The following is a 25,582-nucleotide window of genomic DNA, read 5'->3' on the forward strand; positions in this document are numbered from 1 at the left end:
TAACCTTTAAATAACTCACATTAGAGAAAAATACCATGGGAAAAAACCATAGATTAAAAATATAATAAGGAAAAACCATGGGTTGGAAAATTTTATATTTTATATTTTAATTTTAATTTGACTAAGTCAAAATGTTAAACATTGTAACATCTCTCTAAAATAAGTAAATTCAATTTAAGTCCATGCTAGCTCCCATCATTTTCCTGCTCAAAAGATAGGCGTTCTCAACACCTTAGCTACTTCGGCAGGCGTTGCAAGTTTATGACGAAAATCACCTTGAAGATGAGAAAACTGACCTCCTGGAAGTTTTTAATAAGAATGGTTATAGTAGGTCTCAAGGTCTTAAGGGTTTTCAAAATGCTGAAAAGGGTCCTAAGAGTAAGATTGACCCCAAGGATTGGTCTTCCGGTGTTCATCTTCCCTTTATTCAAGGGACCACGAATAAAATCGCTAGGATCTTGAGGAAGCATAAGATTCATTCTTCTTTTAGACCTCTTAACACTGTATGAAGTTCTCTTCATTTTGTTAAGGACCCGATTAACCCCAAGGATTAGAAGGGTGTTTATATCATTCCCTATTCTTGTCGAGCTCCTTATATTGGTGAGACCGGTCGATCCATTAACCAAAGGATTTGTGAACATGCTGCCGACATCAGGCATGGAAGGTCTCACTCCTCCGCTTTGGTAGAGCATGCAGAAAAAACCAATCATCACATCTCCATTGAAGAGGCTAAGGTCATTGCGAGGATTGACCATTTTCATTATCATAAATTTAGAGAGGCCTTAGAAATTGAAAAAAAAGACTTGTTAATTTAAATAGAGATGATGGCTGGAGTATCAACAGATGCTAGATTCCTGCGCTTTCTTCCTAAAAAATTATTTTTATTTATTTATATATTAATTAATTAATTTTTTTTGTTAATCCCCATATTGCTTAGTTTATAACTCTCTTAAATTATTTTTGGTAATATGAATAGGATTAAACCTTAATATTAATATAATATTATATATAATAATATTCATTAATAAGATTATATAGGGTTATGAATCCTTTCTCACCTGAGGGGGGATGTGAAAAAGAGAGCGATGAGGGTTCCGTCGGCAGGAGGACTCGAACCAGGGCAGCCTAGGCCATCGGCCTAGGGTGCTGTAGACTAGACCTCATTTTGGATGACGAAGACTAGGAGGTACGGGGTGGGTCAACAGGTTTTCTGTGGAGATGGTCCATACAATGGCCATGTAGGTTGTGGGTTGGATCCAGGGTGCTCAATCTGCAAGGATCCCAAGGAATATGTTTACTGGGACAAATTTCATCCAACTGAGAGGGTACAGTGGACGATTGCAGAGGAGGTTTTGGATGGGGATTCTTCCTTCGTTTCTCCTATGAATCTCAGAGGCTTGATCCAGTACACAAACCCCACCCCTTCCCCCTTTGGTCCTTTGTTTACGTAATAGATTATACCCTAAATTATTCATTAATCGAGCATGTCCAAAGGTATGAATCAACAATCCAACTGTATATATTTGTGATGCTTACTGGTGCAAATTTTCATTTTTTCACAAACGCGTAATAGCGAATAGATTTACCTTAAATTATTCAACGTCCAAAGATATCAATCAACAATCCAGTTGTATAGGTATATGTGTGATGTTCACTGGTGCAAATTTTAATTTTTCACAAAAGCAGAATCGCTGTCAGGGTTTACCGGGAAGAGTTGTGGCAGTGTAGGCGACCAGGCTGATTGAACCAATATCTCTTCTAAAAAAATTCAACAATTCCAATTTAATAATCCTATCGGCCTCTCTTTGTACCTTTTGGGACAATTGCTAGTAATATTATGAAATTAAATTTATTATTTTAAATAAAATTTATTTTTATTTATTTTTGATTGGTTGGGATGTCTGCTTTCTTATTGTGTAATGATGGCAAGAATTGATTTTTATGTACTTTACTATTAACTATTATGTACTATATCATTAATTACTATGTACAATAAATATAAATAATTTGAAAAATAATATTATATATTAATTACTATGTACCATAAACACAAATAGTTTGTAATTAAATTCAAAAATTTCATTTTTTATTGGTGTAAAGTTTTGAATAGACAATTTTAATGGGTTTTATTTTTTAATTTACAAAAATATAAATTTGAAAAAAAAATATTTAAAAATAACATGTGTACATAAGTATTGAGGGTCTTTCGCAGTGCATTATATTAGGTATCATTTTTTGGGATTCAATTGCGTTAAGAAAGTCATTTATCTATGAACATTTCCATGAGAGGTAGTCATCACTGACTAATTTCTCATGGTTTTTGAATAGTCCATTTAGCACTAGGGTGAAGAAGTGGGATTGAAACTAGTGAAATGAATCACATAACATCAATCATCACTTCCGGGGCTTGGACCCAGTAACCAGGGCTTCCCGAGATGTCACCCATCCCAAATCGCCTGTAGCTCAAGCACGCTTAACTGTGGAGTTTTCCCCACAATCAAGCCCACTTAGTTTGCTACCCTATTTGCAAAACCTTAGCAAGTATTGTGCCTCAGGAACCATTCAAATAGAGCTCTCTTCACTCTTATCTATTTAAGTATTGAGGGTCTTTCGTAGTGCATTATATTAGATATCATTTTTTGGGATTCAACTGCGTTAAGAAAGTCATTCATCTATGACCATTTCCATGAGAGATAGTCGTAACTGACTAATTTCTCATGGTTTTTGAATAGCCCATTTAGCACTCATTGCATCGGGTGATGCTCACAAGGGTGAAGAAGTGGAATTGAAACTAGTGAAATGAATCACATAGCATCAATCATCACTTCCGAGGCTTGCACCTGGTAACCAGGGCTTTCCGAGAGGTCACCCATCCCAGATCGCCTCTGGCTCAAATACGCTTAATTGTGGAGTTTTCCCCACAATCAAGCCCACTTAGTTTTCTACCCCATTTGCAAAACCTTAGCAAGTATTGTGTCTCATGAACCATTCAAATAAAGCTCCCTTCACTCTTATCTATTTAAGTATTGAGGGTCTTTTGCAGTGCATTATATTAGATATCATTTTTTGGGATTCAACTGCGTTAAGAAAGTCATTCATCTATGACCATTTCCATGAGAGGTAGTCATAACTGACTAATTTCTCATGGTTTTTGAATAGTCCATTTAGCACTCATTGCATCGAGTGATGCTCACAAGGGTGAAGAAGTGGTATTAAACCTAGTGAAATGAATCACATAGCATCAATCATCATTTCTTGGGCTTGCACCCGGTAACCAAGACTTCCCGAGAGGTCACCCATCCCAGATCACCTTTGGCTCAAGCGCGCTTAATTTGTACAACTCTCATTATATCAATCTATACTCTAATGACATGTGTATTATAATTTGAGCATTATATAAAAAAATTGTCATCGTTCAATATTAAATAAATAATTATTAATTTGTTATCATTCTCTTCAATGTCAATTATATATATATATAACATTTATCTACCAAAAAAATGTTTAATTATATTAAAAAAAATGTTAAACAAATATTCATATAATTCATTTTACAATTTTATTATTGTTTGGAGTACATACAACACATCATGACATTAAAATATTTTATTAAACTAAGCGGCAGGGAAGGCTAGCTATGCGGCCTTATTTTTAATGTATTATAAAAAAAAGAAAAAGTGTTTGGGAGTAGTTTAATTATTTTTGTTATTTGTAATAATTTATTTTTTTGTTCAAAAAACAATGTAAACTTTGAAACGGGAACTATAAACTCAAAACGGGAACTCTGGCCAAAAAACCCCAAAAAAACATCAAAAACAGTGCTAAAAACGAAAAGTGTTGATGCTGGAATAACACCTATTTTTTTCTTGGGTAAATTTTCAACATGTTTTAAAAATGGTGGTGAAAACCAATTTTTTGCACAAAAATTATCCAAAAAACACCCTCAAAACGAATAGTGTTGATTCTGGAAGAACACTTTTTTTTTTTCGAATGTAAAATTTCAACATTTCGAAATAATGGCGTAAAATATTTTTTCATGACCCCGAAAAACATTAAATTTTAAAAAAATAATGAAAACATAAAATAAAATTAAAAAATATTTTTTCATGACCCCGAAAAAACATTAAATTTTAAAAAAATAATGAAAACATAAAATAAAATTAAAAATTAAAACAATGAAAAAACACAAAACAAAAAAAAGTTTAAAAATATAACAAAACATAAATTAAGATATATAATAAAAACAAAACACAAAATAAAAATATAAAACTTAAAAAAAATCAAATATAAAAAAATAATAATAATAATAATAATAATAATATCGATCATGTAAAAAAACAAAAATTAATGGTAAAAATTAAAAACTAAAAAAATTATAAATTATAAACAAATAAATAGTGAAAATAAAAAATAAAAAACCATCAAAAAATTGGCAAAAAAAAAAATAAACTGATTTAAAAAAAATTGGAAATTAACAAAAATAAAAATAAAAAAGTTAAAAAAAAAATTATCTCACAAATCCAAAAAGAATTTGGAAAAAAAATAAATTTATATATATATATAATTAAGTAAGTAAAAACAGAGAAATTAAAAAAAAACATTAGCAAAAACTGGGAAAAAAAAGAAAAAGAAATTAAAAATAAACTAGTTTTAAAAAAAATTTAGAAAATTAACGAAAAGAAATTAAAAAACTAGTGAAATTAATATTAAAAAAAAAAAATCAAATTATAGAAAAAAAAACCCAAAGAATGCATATTTTTTATTAAAAAAAAAAAATCTAATTATTTTTTATTAAACCTACTATTTTTATTTAAAAAAAAAAAAAAATTAAATTCAAATTTTATTTTAAACAATCTTTTTTTTAAACATTTTTTTTTTAATTTTAAAATACAAATAATAAAAAAGATTTAAATTTTTTTTCAAAAAAAAATTAATTTTTTAATTTCCAATTAAAAAAAAATTATTACAAAAAAAAAAATTAAATTAAATTATTTATTTTAACGGAAATTTTTTTAAACCTAACTTTTTTATTCACAAAAAAAATTAAAATTAAATTTTTTTTTTTAAACAAACTTTTTCTTTAATTAAAAAAATTATAATTTTTTTTAAACATTTTTTTTTAAATTTAAAAATAGAAATAGTTAACAAAAAATAAAAATAAAAATTAATTTTTTAATTTCCATATTTAATTAAAAAAATTATAAATTTTTTTAAACATTATAATTTTTCAATAAACATTATAATTATAATTTTTTTAAACAATTTTTTTTTAATTAAAAAAATTATAATTTTTTTTTCTAATTTTCGTATTTAAAAAAATTATTAAAAAAATAAAAAAAATTATAATTTTTTTTAACGGAGTTATTTATTTTTTTATTAAAAAAAATTAAATTTTTGTTTGCTCCCGCCCCCGGCCGCCCGTGGTGGCGCGGCCGTGGGCGGAGGTGCCTGGCAGGCACCTCCGCCCACGGCTGCGCCATCACGGGCGGCCGAGGGGCGGGGGTCGATTCCCGAATTAAAGTCTTAGTAAGAAAGATAACAATCATTCATTATAAACATTCCTTCTAACATTCTTTCTAAACATGTTAAACCTCTCTCTCTCTCTCTCTATATATATATATATATATAACAATACCCTCCTAATAATTTTTCTTTATTATTATATATAACAAAATCATGGAAAAAAAAACTAACCATATTAAATTGTATTTTCCAAACTTTTTACCATTTTTACTTTAAAATTGTCAATCAAAACTATTACTTTTTCCATTATTATATTTCTATTTTCAATAAATCTTTACTTACCATCTTTATGTTTCTATTTGAATGATCTTTATTTACATGATTATGTTAATTTTAATATTTTTATTCCACTATTATGTTTCTATTTCAATCATTTTTATCTACATGATTAGGTTAACTTTAATATTTTATTATAACAATATATTTTTCTTTATTATTATTTTTTATTATCCTAATTAATTTTTAAACTATTTTATTGTGATCATGTTACCTAGTAATATATTTGAATTTTTAATTGCATACTACAGCATATTCTCTATCTCTCAATCATATCTTTATTGGACCATTCTCTTCATTATGTCATATTCATTCCAGTTTTTACCCTCTCCATTGTAACTATCTATGTTACCAGTGAATTTCTTTTTCTGTAACCTTCGTAGATATATTCATATTTCTGGAAAACCAATAACTTACTCTAAAATTGTCAATCAAAACTATTACATTTTCCACTATTATATTTCTGTTTCAATAAATCTTTACTTACCATTATTATGTTTCTATTTCAATAATCTTTATTTACATGATTATGTTAATTTTAATATTTTTATTCCACTATTATGTTTCTATTTCAACAATTTTTATCTACATGATTAGATTAACTTTAATATTTTATTATAACAATATCATTTTTCTTTATTATTATTTTTTTATTATCCTAATTAATTTTTAAACTATTTTATTATGATCATGTTACCTAGTAATAATATATTTGAACTTTTTAATTGCATACTACACCATATTCTCTATCTCCCAACCGTTCTCTTTATTATGTCATATTCATATTCCAGTTTTCTACCCTCTCCATTGTAACTATATTCTATGTTACCAGTCAATTTCTTTTTCTGTAATCTTCGTAGATATATTCATATTACTGGAAAACCGATAATAAGTTACCGGTCAATCTCTGTTTTAAAACTACCCTCTCCATTGTAACTATATTCTATGCTACAGTCAATTTCTTTTTCTGTACGCTCCAGTGATATATTTATATTACTGGAAAACCGATAATAAGCTACCGGTCAATTTCTTTTTTTTTTGTAAACTTCATGAATATATTTATATTACTGGAAAACCAATAAGCTACCGGTAAATCTCTATTCTATGTACTACCATACCATGGTCTTTTTATGGAACATATTATTGTACTCACTAGAATTTCTCTATTGTGACCATATTCTTTTACAATCTCTCTGGTCTCGTATGCATTTCAGATTTCTTTCCCTCTTTATTGTGTCTTTATTGTCTCGTATTTTCTACAGAGGACCATAATCAAGATTTTATGTTCTATCCACTGTCTGCGCCTTAAAATTTTCGCCTCTATTTTAACCATAGTTCTGTCGCATGTTTTTCGTATGCTCAATTTTTTAATGAAACTAGAGATATATATATTAAGTATAAATTTCATATATACCCATTTGTTTAGCTACTTCAATTCTGAATTTACAAATTTACATTATCTGCACTGCAGGAAGGTGAGACAATGAAAGAAAATGGTATACAAAAGCGTAAGTATCAAACAACGGAAGAAAATGGAATCGAAAAGCTTGAGTATCAGATGGGAAAACATGCTTACCAGTTAATAACACTTATGAATTTAATGGTATATATGCATTTGTTTGGTTGTTTGACTAATGAGTTTATGGATTACATTATTTTTACTGCAGACAGGTAGAACATTATCTGCACTGTAGGGAGGTGAAACAATGGAGTAACATGAAATAGAAAAGCACTAGCATCAGAGGGGGTAAATGCTAAAACTGAATAGTCGAAATAATACCTTTGAATTTAAAATGGTATATATACATTTTTTTTGTCCGTTTCAATAATGAATGTACAGTGAATTTAAAATGTATATGTGCATTTGTTGGTTTACATTATCTTTACAGCAGAGAGGTAGAATAAAAACGAAAATGATAGTAATACCATAATACCTCTGAATATAAAATGGTATATGTGCATTTGTTCCCCTGTTTTAATAATGAATTTAAATTTATAGGTTTAAATCGTCTTTATTGTAGAGAGGTAGAAGACAATAATGAATTTAAATCTATAGGTTTAAATTATCTTTACTGCTGAGAGGTAGAACAAAAGCAAAAATGTTGTAATACCACGAGTTTTAAAGTTGTGTATATATTGTTGAACCATGGAAAAACATGGAAGCTGTGTATATCCATTTGTCTGACTGTTGAACAATGGAAAAACATGGAATAAAGAAGAATAGCGGAGATGGATAAGAAATGTTGGACAAAGTAATACCATGGACTTCAAATCTTATGGGTCCATTTGTTAGTTGTTTCAATAAAGCAATAAGCACAAGACCGTTAACCCTGATGATGATTAGAGTTAAATCTAAGAAGATGAGGAATATCTACATGGTGGGAAACAGTGCATCTGTCACCAAAGACGCTCAAGCCAGGAGGAAAATCAACATTTTGGGCGTCAGGGGTAACAGGCTACCTGTCACTAAGAGAGGTTTTCCAGATGACTAGAGTTCAAAACATTTTGGGCGACAGGGGTAACAGGCTATCTGTCACTAAAAGAGGTTTTTCATATGATTAGAGTTAAAAACATTTTGGGCCACAGGGGTAAAACGCTATCTGTCACTAAAAAGAGGTTTTCCAGATGAATAGAATTCAAAGGCAAGAAGAGGAGGATCATCGACATGACAGATAGCCTGTCACTAAAGAGGTTGGTCGACTATTAGGGTATGTATCATTGAGGTCGGTTGACCATCAGTATAAATCTGGTGATCCTCAAGAGTAATAATTTACATTATTAGAAGAATGGAAGCAGCATATGGTATGATGAAGGCACCTCCGCCCATGGCCGCGCCACCACGGGCGGCCGGGGGGCGGGGGGTCGATTCCCGGAATCGACCCCCCGCCCCCCGGCCGCCCGTGGTGGCGCGGCCGTGGGCGGAGGTGCCTGCCTGCAGGCCCTCCTGTAAGGCCTTCGCGCCTCGGGCAGGCACGCGACGGGCAGGCACTCCTTGCACGACGAGTGGGCGCTCCGTGCACGACGAGCGGGCGGACGGTGCGACGGGCGGGCGCTCTTATGCGACGATCATCCGAACCTTATGCGACGATATATGACATTACTATGCGACGTTTGGAGATAAGTGCGACGATACTTAGTGAATAATGCGATGAAGCGAAAGGCTTTATACCACGATTGGAGAGGCTTGCACGATGGAGCAAAGCCGACTTGTATTTGATGTTGTATGGGCGTTATAACATGGTTTATGGGGTTGGCCTTAAGGCTGGACACCCCTTCACACTTGGGCAGGCTAGCGTATATATACATGAACGCAGAGCTCATTTGGGGAACAACAACTTCGCATCTCTCTTCTACGACTTGGATAGGGGTAAAAGGGAAGGCGCAGAAATAAGTAGAGTGCGCATAACTCATGCGCTCTACCGTAGAAGTGCGCAGTTTTACCGGGAGTCGAGTGTAGGTGCAGAGGTACGGTTTTGAGGTGGATTTGTGCAGAACTTAAAGGAGGAGTTCTTGGTGTCTCGGGTGAGCACCCTCCTACCGTATGAGGTTGGCACATGTATTGTAAAGGTTGTCTTTACCTTGGTTATAAATATTTCTAAGTATAGACTTGGAGTTTTGCCAAGTATACTTGATGATGTATTATTGAAGAACTGTTATAATATATTATTGTCGGGCAGACTTTACCGGGAGTTGCCCCTCCCTTTATACTTGTGTGCAATTGTTATTGTTCTTGGTTAATTGCATTTGGATAATGAATGAGTATGGGCTTCATTAAGTATAAAGGATAAATGCATTTTACTTGGTTGCGAAACACAAACTAAGTAAGGACAAGTGAATTAGGCGTAGTCCATGTGCACGAGTATTGTTAAAAAGAAAGTGTTCGGTGGTGCCGCACCTCGCCGGCACGGTTGAAAGACTACCGTAGGCTTGGGGGCGTGACAGGTGGTATCAGAGCTCGATTCAGGGTTGAAGAAGCTCGGTGAAAAGCTGATACACACCTTGACAGGTGGTATCAGAGCAGCTGATCCGGGTATTGAAGGTTGTGGCTGCTACACACCTTCACCAAAGTGAAGGTGGTATCAGAGCAGCTGATCCGGGTATTGAAGGTTGTGGCTGCTACACACCTTCACCAAAGTGAAGGTGGTATCAGAGCAGGTCTGAAGACTTGGAGAAGTCTTGCAGGAAGCTGAAGCAAGTGTATATACACTTGGAAATTTGACAAGGTACTGCAAGTGAAGGAAACCGTTTCACACAAAGTGGAACAAGGGTTGGTTCTAATTGCAGGTAACTTGGTGAAGCTGTTGAATGGTTGAAACTAGATTGCAAAAGAGCAAGAAGTTGTTAGAGATGGCAACTGATTCTCAGGCTGGGTCTAGTCATACGATGAAGGATACTACTCTTGGGTTCATCGAAAAGGTGATTGAAAAAATGGAGGCCTTGGAAACTTCTTGGGATAAGAAGATGGACTTGCTTGCTAGAGAGCAAGAGACCAACTTGAAGACCAAGGAAGAGCTTGAAGAACTCCGAGTACAACATGATGAACTCCGAGCACAGTATGAGTACACTGATCTTATGTGTACACAACTTGAAGTAAGAGTCAAAGAGGTTGAAGAATCAAGGGATCAGGGTCTTGCAGAGATCGTGAACTTGAGGAAAACTATTGACTTAGCCAATGATGAGATAGCGGTGTTGAAGAAGGCAGTGAGGCACAACTCAGGTGGAGGAGTACCTCATATGAAAGTCAAGGAACCGGAATCTTATGATGGCACAAGGAATGCAAAGACTCTTGGCAACTTTCTATGGGACATGGAGCAATACTTGGAACGTTTGGGTCTATCCGATGATGAGACAAAGGTCAAGGTAGCTGCTCAGTTCTTAACAAAGGATGCTAAGATGTGGTGGCGAAGGAGGTTAGATCAGATTTCCAATGGTAGTGCTGATGACATTACTTCGTGGGATGACATGAAGAAGGCTTTGCAGACTCATTTCAGTCCTCAGGATGAAACATGGGAAGCAAGGACGAAGATTAAGTACATAAAACAAACCGGAAGCCTACAAGCATATCAACGGGAGTTTGCAAGTGCATCTCTGGAACTTCCTGACATGGCGGAGAGGGACAAGGTGTTTAACTTCATTATTGGGTTGAAGCCTTGGGCACGCAATGAAGTGAAGAGGTAGAAGATTAGGACACTTGAAGAAGCTTTTGCTGCTGTTGACAGGTTGGTGGAACATTATGATGAGACTTCTGATGATAGGAAGAAGAAGTCTGAGAAACCGAAAGATAAGAAGAAGGAAGATGCTTCAAAATCGGATGATAGTTCGAAGATGAAGAAACCTTTGAAGTGTTGGATTTGTGCTGGTCCACATACGGTGAAGAATTGTCCTTCTAAACCAAAGGTGGCTGCTATTGCACAATCTGATAGAAAGAATGAAGGTGCTTCTGTAGGGATGATGCAAATACTTGGTGCTTCTGCTACTACGGAGGTGGTCTCTAGGAGAGATCCCGAAAGAAACAGATTGGAGTATGTTCAGATGAAGGTTGGAGGTGCTGATGTACTCACTATGGTGGATAGTGGGGCTTCTCACAACTTCATGAGTGAAGATACTGCGAGAATAATTGGACTGAAGTTTGTACCGGTAAAGGCACAAATGAAGACAGTGAATTCTCCTCCTATGGGAATTCTTGGTATAGCTGAGAAGGTGGACACTACACTTGGTGAATGGACCGGGAAGGTGGACTTCACTATAGTGCGGATTGATGACTATGAAGCTGTATTGGGGATGGAATTCATGAAACAATTTGAGGCTATGGTTGTACCACATTTGAAGAAGCTCTACATTTATGATGGAAGGGAAGATGTACCCATTGGTGTTCCAACCATTGGTGTGACAAAACCTAATCATAAATTAGGAGGAATGCAAATGGAGGATAAGGAGAAGGTGAACAAGCGATTGTCCACTGTTGAGGCAAAGCTTGTGGAGCAGACATTGGTCATTAGATCACTCTCAAATAGCATCTTGGATTTGTCAAGAAGGCTAGAGCTGGTGGAGGATGATGATGATGTTGTTGATGAGGTATATGTGAGGCCGAATATCCAGAAGGAAGACCGGGAAGCATATCTACAAAGGATGGAGATTGAGGATCCTGATAGATGGATTGAGTTGATTAGTGAGGGAGAGCCTTCAGGCTCTACTCCCTCTACATCTTCTTAGATGAAAAGAGAAGATGGGGCTCATTGTTAGCTGCTCATGGCAGTGAGTCCTTAAACATGTTGAGCATGTATGATTGATGGTGCAGGGATGGCTTGGCATCAAGCATCATGGCATGTTGCAGATGGATGGAGTTTCCATGGACCTGACCATGGATTGTAGATTCTTGATGAGTCGAGGACGTGGCAGATGTTTGAGGAACAGTTGATGAGGACATGAGGATGTTCACTCTCATGGATTGAGCGTGATGGTTGGATTAGCTACCCAACTAGTTCAGACATGGGGTCGCGAAGTGTACAGAGATGTGTTGGCATTGTGCTGGAGTATCATGACAGAGGTTCACATTATGACATAGGGATCAAGGAGACTACTGTTATGTTGTTGAGATGAGATGTTGACACATGGTTGAGTTGTGTTAGCACTTGTTGACATAGCATGGGCAGTTTTGCACATGGTGATGATGATATGATGAAGTTTGACACATTGTTGCGGTGGACATGTAGCTTGAGTTGGAGGGATCAACCTTCCATGGTGGAGAGCAGCATGGGGAGATTGTGACAAGGTGGTCATGGACATCTGATATATGACATACCTTAGTATGGAGCATCTTGGTGACAGTTGGTTGCTAAGGTGGAGCATGGTGGAGATGGGATTCTACATATGTTGCAGGGATGTTTGCCTTATGTGGAGGAGTCGACATCATGGTTGATGATGATCTTGGTGGAGAGCTACCAAGATGGTATGTTGTCGAGGACGACAACGATTTCAGGTGGAGGAGGATGTAAGGCCTTTGCGCCTCGGGCAGGCACGCGACGGGCGGGCGCTCCTTGCACGACGAGCGGGCGCTCCGTGCACAACGAGCGGGCGGGCGCTCTTATGCGATGATCATCCGAACCTTATGCGACGATATGTGACATTACTATGCGACGTTTGGAGCTAAGTGCGACGATACTTAGTGAATAATGCGATGAAGCGAAAGGATTTATACCACGATTGAAGAGGCTTGCACGATGGAGCAAAGCCGACTTGTATTTGATGTTGTATGGGCGTTATAAAATGGTTTATGGGGTCGGCCTTAAGGCTGGACACCCCTTCACACTTGGGCAGGCTAGCGTATATATACATGAACGTAGAGTTCATTTGGGGAACAACAACTTCACATCTCTCTTCTACGACTTGGATAGGGGTAAAAGGGAAGGCGCAGAAATAAGTAGAGTGCGCATAACTCATGCGCTCTACCGTAGAAGTGCGCAGTTTTACCGGGAGTCGAGTGTAGGTGCAGAGGTATGGTTTTGAGGTGGATTTGTGCGGAACTTAAAGGAGGAGTTCTTGGTGTCTCGGGTGAGCACCCTCCTACCGTATGAGGTTGGCACATGTATTGTAAAGGCTGTCTTTGCCTTGGTTGTAAATATTTCTAAGTATAGACTTGGAGTTTTGCCAAGTATACTTGATGATGTATTATTGAAGAACTATTATAATATATTATTGTCGGGCAGACTTTACCTGGAGTTTCCCCTCACTTTATACTTGTGTGCAATTGTTATTGTTCTTGGTTAATTGCATTTGGATAATGAATGAGTATGGGCTTCATTAAGTATAAAGGATAAATGCATTTTACTTGGTTGCGAAACACAAACTAAGTAAGGACAAGTGAATTAGGCGTAGTCCATGTGCACGAGTATTGTTAAAAAGAAAGTGTTCGGTGGTGCCGCACCTTGCCGGCATGGTTGAAAGACTACTGTAGGCTTGGGGGCGTGACACCTCCGCCCACGGCCGCGCCACCACGGGATGCCGAGGGGCGGGGGATCGATGCCTGAGTAGAGTCTTCACCGTGGCTTTGACCCTTTCCTGACGTGCTTCAGTATATTTTTCGTATTTTACTATTACTCTCTTTCTCATGGCATGGCAGGGGTTAATGAGTTTTGCACCGATCCAGCTACTCATATTGTCATGGCGTGGCAGAGAGCTAAAATAGGAAACGACAGTCCGTCAACTGGAGTTTGATGCCTGAAAAAGACTAGCGGAACCAATTGTGGCATATGGTGTTGGTACCCTTCACAAGTGCCATCCGTGCCATACTACTTTCGATGTGCAGATACGAATCGGGAGAGTCAGGAATTCTGTCACCGAGTAAAGCAAGGCAGGCAAAATGCAGAGATCAAAGGAAATATCTCGTAGGGACGGTTTTTTTTACGCATAAGCATGCCATGAGTGGAGAGGACAAATATATGCACTGATCGTCTTTCCTTATATTTGAATTATTATTAAACAACCCCTACGCCACGCAGATTTTACACGCCTAAACTTGCTGCCATTTTTTTTCCCTTCCTTCCTTCCTTAATCAAATCAATTAAACGTCTCCATCAAATTGAATTCAATCCTGGGGTCTCTTTCTTTGTCTTTTTCTTTCAAGTTCAATCAAATCCGAATACCGTTCAACCCCTGATTATTCAGGGGGTGTAGGGACCAGATGGTCCTCCTTTGAAGCAAAAGAAGGCTCCTACTTTTCCATCACCTCTCCACAAACCAAATTCAGTCCTGTGGTCTCAAGTGCCTTTACACGGGGTTGAAGTTACTGCCACTTAACCAGAGTATCCTCTATTCCAGGAAAAATAAAATCTCGAGTCTTTTCTTCAACTCGAAAAATTTGATAATTATAAAGCAATCCCGAATGTACAAGAGATTTGATTCCTAACTTCCATCACTCTCGACTGAATATGATAATTAGAAAGTAACCACACATGGTCAAGAGATAAACCAGAAATGTACAAGAAATTTAGTTTGTAGCTTGCTTATCCTTCTGACTGAATGAGATGTTGTGAATAGTCCTTATTATTCATTCATGGAAAGTAGTATCCCAATCAACTTTGGAAATCATAATTCGTTTCTAACTTTAGCTATCGAGTTAGAGTGTACTCCCATCCATCTACTTAAAGAGCAACAGAACCTATTGTTTCCATGTAACTTTTTCATGTTTTATTAAAGCTACATTTACTTGAAAGCAACAAAAGTATGTATGTATGTTATATGTTTTATATGCATTATATAAGGAATATTTATTATGTCGAAAGTAACCAATTATAAAATATTTTGCTATGCATGGGAAAATGTAGGTAAGTGATATCAATAAAATGATTTTATAAAATAATTAAATATATTTTTATTTTAATTATTTAAACATAATAAGTTTGTATTTTAAATTTTAGATTTAATTAATAGAGTTGAAATAAATTTAGATTAATATAATGATATTTTTTTATTATTAATTATATTTTATAGTATTCTAAGTATTTCATTTTAGTTGATAAATAGTAAAGAAAATTTGAAATCTAATTAAGAATTTGTTTGATATTAAGTTAATCAAGATATGCAGTTCTCAAGATCTAATAATTTGCAATAGTCTAAGACAATTGGATGGATCATATTCATGGGGTAGATAGTAGTGTCATGCAATATATATATATATATACACACACACACACACACAACCAAATAGTTAATTTTGACTCTTTACCCAACTCTAATCATAAATGTGTAACCCTAACTTTATACTCTGTCATGCACAAAAGCTCCATTGAAGAAAATTTTGATAATGAAAGGCACTCGTTTTTTGATAAATTTTATCTCTATCTTATAAGAACAACGTTGAAGACCTATATTATAATTTTATAACAATTCTTTCTACTTCATTAACAAGTTCTTTAGTAAGCTTTTAAGCAGAAATAAAAATAATACTAACGAGTGTAAAAATGTTAGAAAAGTGATTAAATATGTTTCTAATGTGTTTTTAAAATATGATAAGATAAATAGCTACAAATCCATAATTAAAAAGGAAAAAAAGTGTTATATAAATAGAAAGCAAGAAAATATTTTACACCTATTTAAGCCATATCCAAAGAAATTTGAAGATGAAGATTTCTATGTGGAAGACATAGAAATTAGGGTAAAATGATAAGGATACCAAATACTACCATGTTAAAATCTTAAAATTTTGAGGGCTATTTTTCATCCCTCACATACACAATCTCTTCAATTTAGAAGCCAAGTGATGTTTCCTTAAATCCTCGATACAAAGTACCTACTTCTAGAAGTGTGGATAAAAACAATCCCTCTAATTATAGGGTCATTATTATTAGCCCCATTTTGAGCACGCTATGTGAGATTATTTTGCAAAAGAATATTGGCATGTGGTTAGAAAGCCAAGCCTAAAGAGATAAAAGCCACATCAAATTTAGGAGCTAACATTCAATTTTGGACCACCTTTTTATGCTTAGGATCGTTGTAGAGTGTTGTAATAATAAAAATAATATATTTTGTTGTTTTGTTCACCTTAGAAAAGATCTTGACACAATGTTGAAGACCACACTTTGGAATATGTTAGAAGAGTTGAAATTTCCTTATCAAAATGAGAGATTTTATGGCAAAGTTGTATGAGAGCATTTATTCCATGTTTAGGAACACCAAGGATTGGTTGGAAGAAATTAATTGTAATATATGAGTCAAGCAAGGTTGTCACCTATCATCTATCCTTTTTGACAAATACATATTTGACAATCTAGAATATTGTTTGGAAGAAGTTGGATGTGTTGGCATGACTCTGGTTGTTATAATCTACATCCGTCTCCTTTATGCTCATGATATTGTTCTTATGGTGAGGATTTCCTATGATATTAAAAAAAAACTACAAATACTCAAGGATTTATACTCTAGTACAAGTATGACTATTAACATAGAACAAAATGTTGGTTTTAACCTTGTACAATAAACGATTGAAAGCATACTCTTGATAAAAAGGAGAAAATATCTAATAGTGTGGTTTGACCTATGGAAACCTTGGTTTGGTTTTGTTTGGTTTATTCCATGATATCACACATTCATGCTTGGAATATGGTGTGAGGGTGATTGGCTGAAAGAAAGATTCCGGGAATCGACCCCCGCCCATCATTCACAGTTATTTCTCTCCCAAAAGTTATGCGACATTGATTACTTGCAAGAGTATTTTTGTGTTATGCAAAAACTTCTGTATCAGGCTAGTGATCCACATAATGTTGCCTATCTGAGATATTACATCCAGTCTATGCCTGGAAAAATTCCTGATCTAATTAACCAGTACATAGCAGATCATAAAGTAAATTTGGAAGGACAATCATTTGCAGCTATTCACCAATTGATTGTCACAATATTGCAGAAAGAGTGTGCAGAGAGCAAAGCCAAGAAGAATTTTTCAAAACAGATGCACTTTAGCACAAAGCTTTGCAATAATTTCAAAGAAACCTATAATTTTGGTTGTCACAAGAAAGGTTTCTAAAAAGACAAAGTTTGACAACTCTTGCTCCTGCAAGGCTGATAAATACTTTCCTAAAAAGAAAAAATACTTTCCTTCCAAAAGATCATTTAAAGGACGAAGGGTAGTATTTAGGAAAAGATCAAAACCTTCTAAAAAAGGTGTGTGTTTTATTTGTGGTAAAGAAGGTCATTATGCTAACACTTGCAGAGAAAGAAAGGATAAAAAGCAGATGAAGATAATGAATATCTTTTCTACAATACATGATCCACAAGATTGGGATCTCATATCCCACTCTGATGGAGAATATTTTGAAGTTTCAAGTTCTTCTTCAGAATCTTCAGATAGTGAAATTCCTGAAATCAGGAAATTAACAATTGATTCAGAATCATCTGATTCTGATGAAACCTTCATTCCTGATATTAAAATGTTTAGTTTGAATTCCTCAGGAGAGATACAAGCAAAGATTGCAGCAGTCAAAGCTGATCTAGCATAGTTAGATCCAGTTCAGTTTACGGCAAGAAGAAGATTGACTGAAAAACTTGAAAATCTTGAGAAACAACTGCCATCCAAAAGGAAAGAAAAATTTTCAGAGGAAGAAATAGATGATGATGACTTCATCGAAAAAGAGTTCGATTCAATGTTCAGACCTTTGCAGATTTCAGTATCTCCAGGTATGAATCAAATTGATGCTCTTAAAAAGAAGATCACAGATTTGGAATCTTCAATTCACCATACAAGGTCAGAAATGTTACAGTTGTCTTCCAAACTTCAAATGCTTATTTCTGATTATGATGATTGTAATTCCAAATTAACCAGCCTACTGATGAAAAATGTGCCAGTCATGGAAGAAATATCCCCAAAGAAAAATGTTGAGCTTTTTAATGTTATGGGCATCGGAGATAGAGTAGTTATTCCAATAAGAATTAAAGTCCCTAGCATTAAACAGTATACCTTGGATGCTCAAATAGATTCTGGTGCTATGAGTAGTTGCTGCAAATATAAAGCTATTCCTCATTATTATTGGCAGCCTACTAAACTCCAATTCAGGGCTATCACTGGTGATTTAATGGAAATAAGTCACATAGCTCCTGAATTTCCTATTTTCTTGAACGATGTCCAGGTTTTTGTCACTTTGTATAGTTTTGATACTGGTGCTGATGTTCTGTTAGGACAAGATTTTCTGAAGAAATATTTGCCAGTCACTTTCGGACAAGATTATGTTACATTCTCCACCACTGCTGGTCCTATCACAGTCCCTGCTTCTAGTGACTATAAAATTAATGTGCAACCTGAAGAACAGGATCCTCTCCAGTATAGTTTGCAAGATCTGACCAAGATTAATAAGATCGTAAAAAATGCAGAGTTACATGGTCCCAAAACTTTGCAACAAATTTCTGATAAACTTCGTGCAGATTGTACTTCAAGTAGGCCAGATGCTTTTTGGGCAAGAGAAAAGTATTTTGTTGCACTACCTTACCGAGAAGGATATATTCCTAAGCCACAAAAAGCCAGTGCAAATCATATGAGTCCAAAAGAGAAAGAATTATGCAAAGCAGAAATTGAACAATTGTTAGAACAAAAGCTTATTGAATCCTGCAAGAGCCCTTGGGCCTGCCCGGCTTTTTATGTCAATAAGCATAGTGAGCAGAAAAGAGGCAAGAAAAGGCTTGTGATTAATTATAAGGCTTTGAATGATGCTCTTCTTCCTATTCGATATCCTCTGCCTAACAAAGAATTATTACTTGCCAAAATTGCTAATGCTAATGTGTTCAGCAAGTTTGATCTTAAAAGTGGATTTTGGCAGATTGGTATTATTCCTGATGACAGGTATAAAACAGCCTTCACTGTTCCTCATGGCCAATATCAATGGACTGTGATGCCCTTTGGTTTGAAAAATGCTCCATCTGAATTCCAAAAAAGGATGGAAGACATTTTTGGTGGGGTAGAGTACATTATTGTATATATTGATGATTTGCTTGTATTTAGCAGAGATGTAAATATGCACAAGACCCATTTAGAACAATTCTACCAACTTGTGTATAAGCATGGATTAGTACTTTCAGATTCAGAAGAGAAGTTTCAGATTGATTACTTGGGTTTACACATAGAAAAAGGACATGTAGAACTTCAGCCACATGTTCTAATCCATCTATTAAAGTTTCCTGATATAATTGCCAATGTAAAGACCCTGCAGAGATTTCTTGGATGCCTGAATTATATAAGAAAATTTTATGCTAACCAATCAGAGGATACAAATATACTGCAGGACAGACTAAAGAAGAAAGGTGTCAGATGGACAGATGAAATGACAGCAGCAGTAATTAGTATTAAGAGTAAGCTTAATGATTTGCCAAAACTCAAGCTTCCTGATACTAATCTTCCTTTTATACTTGAAACAGATGCTTCTTATCACACTTGGGCTGCAGTTTTGCTACAAAAGCATGGAAGAAAAGAATTGGTTTGTGCCTATTCCTCAGGATCTTTTAATGACACAGAGAAAAAGTATCCTTCTTCTCATAAAGAAATACTTGCAGTAAAGAGAGGAATAAAAAGATTTCGCTTGTTCTTGAAAAGTGTTAAATTTATTGTCAGAACAGATCTAAAGCATATGAAACAGATGTTGGCAAACAAAAGATTGTTAGAAGAAGGCAGTACCAGAGTACTAAGATGGGCACTATGGCTAGAAGGTTTTGATTTTGATATTGTTTACAAATCTGGTGCAGAAAATTATCTTGCTGACATGCTTACCAGAGAAGGTGCTCAAGAAACCAAGGAGATCAAGATGTTCAGACCACTTAACCAGCACGAAGCTTCCACAAGTCAGTCCAGTCATGTCGAGTCTAAAAGAGTTAAGTATGTTACAGTCTGTAGTAACTGTCATTATGAGTTTTGTCTAGAATGTCTATCAAAACAGGTCCAAGTCTTGCCATTATGCTTAAGACAAATCATTTTGCAAAAATGGTTTGATTCCGAGGAGTCTAGATGGTCATATACAAAAGAGTTACCATATAGGATTAGGCCATGGCGTGTTTATTATGCATTGTCTAGGGAACCAGATCCTGTTTATTTTGGGTGTATTCAAAATACTGACTGGACATGGGCAGACTACTTTTCCATTCACCAAAGAGCTAGGATACATGGTTCGGTTAAGGTCATATTTTATGCTGCAGCTATAGATCCCTCAAACAATTGGTGGAGTCCATGGTTTAAGCTATTCATGTTTAGATATTTGCCTAGAGCTAAAAGCATTTTCGATAGGACTTTTGCTGAGTTTGTCAGAATCTTTCATTGGGAAATGCATGTAGCTGTCCAAAATGATTTCGTCTTAGAGTTTGAATTCATCCACAAACACACAATTGTCATTCCTAATGAAGAAGATGAAACCTTTAAGCTTTCTGTCAGATTCAGAGGATTGATATCAGTGGACCCACATGACAGGCCAACATTCATGTTCACATTTCCATTCTTTTGTTGTACCAGAGATGTAGCACCATATTGGCTAGATGAATCTGTCCCATACGAAGTGCTGGCTCCAAACAATGAAGAGCTAATTGAAGAATTAATAGAACAAGACCAAATCAGGCTTGGCCATAATAATCCAGCTGTTCCAGATACTCATGCACATGATTATGACGACAGGGCTAACAGTGACTGATTGAAGGGATCAATCAAATGAAATCCTTTCATATCCTGCTTTATTTGTACATATACTGCTCTTCGGTTTCCGTGGGATTTAGTCCGAATAAAATCTCCACTGTGTAATTATTTTATCTTGTCGTTCTTTGGTTTGCGTGGGATTTACTCCGAATAAAATCTCCACTGTGTAATTACTTTTGTATAAGAGCCGACGTCCTAGATTCCGACCATCTTTTCACTTCAGAGATGTCATGATTCGGTCCCCATATGGCTTAGCCTCCAAGGGATGAGATAACAAGTGGTTGTCCCCACTTGCCCGAATCTTTAGGACTATTCATTACTTTTGTACAAAGTTCTTTAGTGACTCGTGATAGACATCTTGCATGATGATCTAACGAATCTTTTAAAGTTTCAAGTTCCCGGTAAAACCTTTCACCGGATGACCTGCTAGGATATTATAAATACTAGCATTGTAAGCTCATTAGGGGCATGGGAGTCGTAAGAATTTTGAGAAAGTCTGAGTAGTGTTGTAGTCTGAGTGAAGTCTCCCTGCTCTGCATCTGCGAGAAGTTTTCTCGATCTGCTTGCATCACGGAGTTTAACTCTATAGTCTGTATTGTGAAGTTTGAGTTCTTTGAGTTTAGACGAGACGAGATCTCCCTGCTCTGCATCTGCGAGAAGTTTTCTCGATCTGCTTGCATCACGGAGCGCTAGTCTCATATCTGGATTCTGTAATTATCTGAAAAGCAAATATATCTTGGCACATCTTTGCTGCATATCTGGTTCTTTGCATTTATGGTATCAGAGCCATCTGGTTCTTTGTCCAAGAGCTGTTTTAAATTGTCTGGTTCTTCCATTGAGTAGTATTTGTCCGAGCTATTGTCCACGAGTCTAAGTTTGCGATAAGGCGCTGGTAGAGAGCTGTGAAGGTGAAGGACTACCGTGTTTGCTTTCCTGGTGCACAAAAGCTTTGTTTCTCCTCTGTTCAGGTGCTTACTCATACTTTCTTTCAATGGCTGGTTATATGAATGAGTTTTCTCTTCAGAAGCCCGAAGACAGAAAGATAGCTCATAAGAATCGATGGTCTTTTATGAATAAGTTTTTAAATAAAACCAGAAATGAAGATGTTCTCTATGATGAAAAAGTATTAGTACAAGAATTTGAACCACAGCCTAACTGGACATTGCCAGAGATTGATATTGATAAGCTTTATAAAATGCCTGTTTTCCAGTTTCGAGCTGCTCAGTTATTTAGATTTACATCTGTGAATATTCCTATTTCCACTGGCCAGTCTGTATATCAAATCCCACTAATACAGCCAGAAGATATCAAATGGGGTTTAGAAAATGGTTATAGATATATCCATATCGGTATCGTGCAATTTGGAATTAATCCTCTAGTCCGTCCTGGTCTAAATACTTCATGCTTGACATGTGTCCTTGATACAAGAATGAATAACTTCGATGACGCTTTATTGGGAGGATTCCAAAGTCCCCTCAATAATGGCCCTGTTTGGTCATCAGTTATCCCTAGGTATCAAGTTTCATTGACAGACCCTTATATCAATGAATTCTTGAATGCTTATATTCAGTTTTATGGTTTTAATGTTGCATATATGGTTCTTTGCCAAGATATATTTGCTTTTCAGATAATTACAGAATCCAGATATGAGACTAGCGCTCCGTGATGCAAGCAGATCGAGAAAACTTCTCGCAGATGCAGAGCAGGGAGATCTCGTCTCGTCTAAACTCAAAGAACTCAAACTTCACAATACAGACTATAGAGTTAAACTCCGTGATGCAAGCAGATCGAGAAAACTTCTCGCAGATGCAGAGCAGGGAGACTTCACTCAGACTACAACACTACTCAGAATTTCTCAAAACTCTTACGACTCCAATGCCCCTAATGAGCTTACAATGCTAGTATTTATAATATCCTAGCAGGTCATCCGGTGAAAGGTTTTACCGGGAACTTGAAACTTTAAAAGATTCGTTAGATCATCATGCAAGATGTCTATCACGAGTCACTAAATAACTTTGTACAAAAGTAATGAATAGTCCTAAAGATTCGGGCAAGTGGGGACAACCACTTGCTATCTCATCCCTTGGAGGCTAAGCCATATGGGGACCGAATCAAGACATCTCTGAAGTGAAAAGATGGCCGGAATCTAGGACGTCGGCTCTTATACAAAAGTAATTACACAGTGGAGATTTTATTCGGAGTAAATCCCACGCAAACCAAAGAACGACAAGATAAAATAATTACACAGTGGAGATTTTATTCGGACTAAATCCCACGGAAACCGAAGAGCAGTATATGTACAAATAAAGCAGGATATGAAAGGATTTCATTTGATTGATCCCTTCAATCAGTCACTGTTAGCCCTGTCGTCATAATCATGTGCATGAGTATCTGGAACAGCTGGATTATTATGGCCAAGCCTGATTTGGTCTTGTTCTATTAATTCTTCAATTAGCTCTTCATTGTTTGGAGCCAGCACTTCGTATGGGACAGATTCATCTAGCCAATATGGTGCTACATCTCTGGTACAACAAAAGAATGGAAATGTGAACATGAATGTTGGCCTGTCATGTGGGTCCACTGATATCAATCCTCTGAATCTGACAGAAAGCTTAAAGGTTTCATCTTCTTCATTAGGAATGACAATTGTGTGTTTGTGGATGAATTCAAACTCTAAGACGAAATCATTTTGGACAGCTACATGCATTTCCCAATGAAAGATTCTGACAAACTCAGCAAAAGTCCTATCGAAAATGCTTTTAGCTCTAGGCAAATATCTAAACATGAATAGCTTAAACCATGGACTCCACCAATTGTTTGAGGGATCTATAGCTGCAGCATAAAATATGACCTTAACCGAACCATGTATCCTAGCTCTTTGGTGAATGGAAAAGTAGTCTGCCCATGTCCAGTCAGTATTTTGAATACACCCAAAATAAACAGGATCTGGTTCCCTAGACAATGCATAATAAACACGCCATGGCCTAATCCTATATGGTAACTCTTTTGTATATGACCATCTAGACTCCTCGGAATCAAACCATTTTTGCAAAATGATTTGTCTTAAGCATAATGGCAAGACTTGGACCTGTTTTGATAGACATTCTAGACAAAACTCATAATGACAGTTACTACAGACTGTAACATACTTAACTCTTTTAGACTCGACATGACTGGACTGACTTGTGGAAGCTTCGTGCTGGTTAAGTGGTCTGAACATCTTGATCTCCTTGGTTTCTTGAGCACCTTCTCTGGTAAGCATGTCAGCAAGATAATTTTCTGCACCAGATTTGTAAACAATATCAAAATCAAAACCTTCTAGCCATAGTGCCCATCTTAGTACTCTGGTACTGCCTTCTTCTAACAATCTTTTGTTTGCCAACATCTGTTTCATATGCTTTAGATCTGTTCTGACAATAAATTTAACACTTTTCAAGAACAAGCGAAATCTTTTTATTCCTCTCTTTACTGCAAGTATTTCTTTATGAGAAGAAGGATACTTTTTCTCTGTGTCATTAAAAGATCCTGAGGAATAGGCACAAACCAATTCTTTTCTTCCATGCTTTTGTAGCAAAACTGCAGCCCAAGTGTGATAAGAAGCATCTGTTTCAAGTATAAAAGGAAGATTAGTATCAGGAAGCTTGAGTTTTGGCAAATCATTAAGCTTACTCTTAATACTAATTACTGCTGCTGTCATTTCATCTGTCCATCTGACACCTTTCTTCTTTAGTCTGTCCTGCAGTATATTTGTATCCTCTGATTGGTTAGCATAAAATTTTCTTATATAATTCAGGCATCCAAGAAATCTCTGCAGGGTCTTTACATTGGCAATTATATCAGGAAACTTTAATAGATGGATTAGAACATGTGGCTGAAGTTCTACATGTCCTTTTTCTATGTGTAAACCCAAGTAATCAATCTGAAACTTCTCTTCTGAATCTGAAAGTACTAATCCATGCTTATACACAAGTTGGTAGAATTGTTCTAAATGGGTCTTGTGCATATTTACATCTCTGCTAAATACAAGCAAATCATCAATATATACAATAATGTACTCTACCCCACCAAAAATGTCTTCCATCCTTTTTTGGAATTCAGATGGAGCATTTTTCAAACCAAAGGGCATCACAGTCCATTGATATTGGCCATGAGGAACAGTGAAGGCTGTTTTATACCTGTCATCAGGAATAATACCAATCTGCCAAAATCCACTTTTAAGATCAAACTTGCTGAACACATTAGCATTAGCAATTTTGGCAAGTAATAATTCTTTGTTAGGCAGAGGATATCGAATAGGAAGAAGAGCATCATTCAAAGCCTTATAATTAATCACAAGCCTTTTCTTGCCTCTTTTCTGCTCACTATGCTTATTGACATAAAAAGCCGGGCAGGCCCAAGGGCTCTTGCAGGATTCAATAAGCTTTTGTTCTAACAATTGTTCAATTTCTGCTTTGCATAATTCTTGCTCTTTTGGACTCATATGATTTGCACTGGCTTTTTGTGGCTTAGGAATATATCCTTCTCGGTAAGGTAGTGCAACAAAATACTTTTCTCTTGCCCAAAAAGCATCTGGCCTACTTGAAGTACAATCTGCACGAAGTTTATCAGAAATTTGTTGCAAAGTTTTGG

The sequence above is a fragment of the Pinus tabuliformis genome, chromosome J, assembly GCF_031772625.1.
Source record: "Pinus tabuliformis cultivar Carrire ecotype Pingquan chromosome J, CPIR1, whole genome shotgun sequence".
NCBI lineage: Eukaryota > Viridiplantae > Streptophyta > Pinopsida > Pinales > Pinaceae > Pinus > Pinus tabuliformis.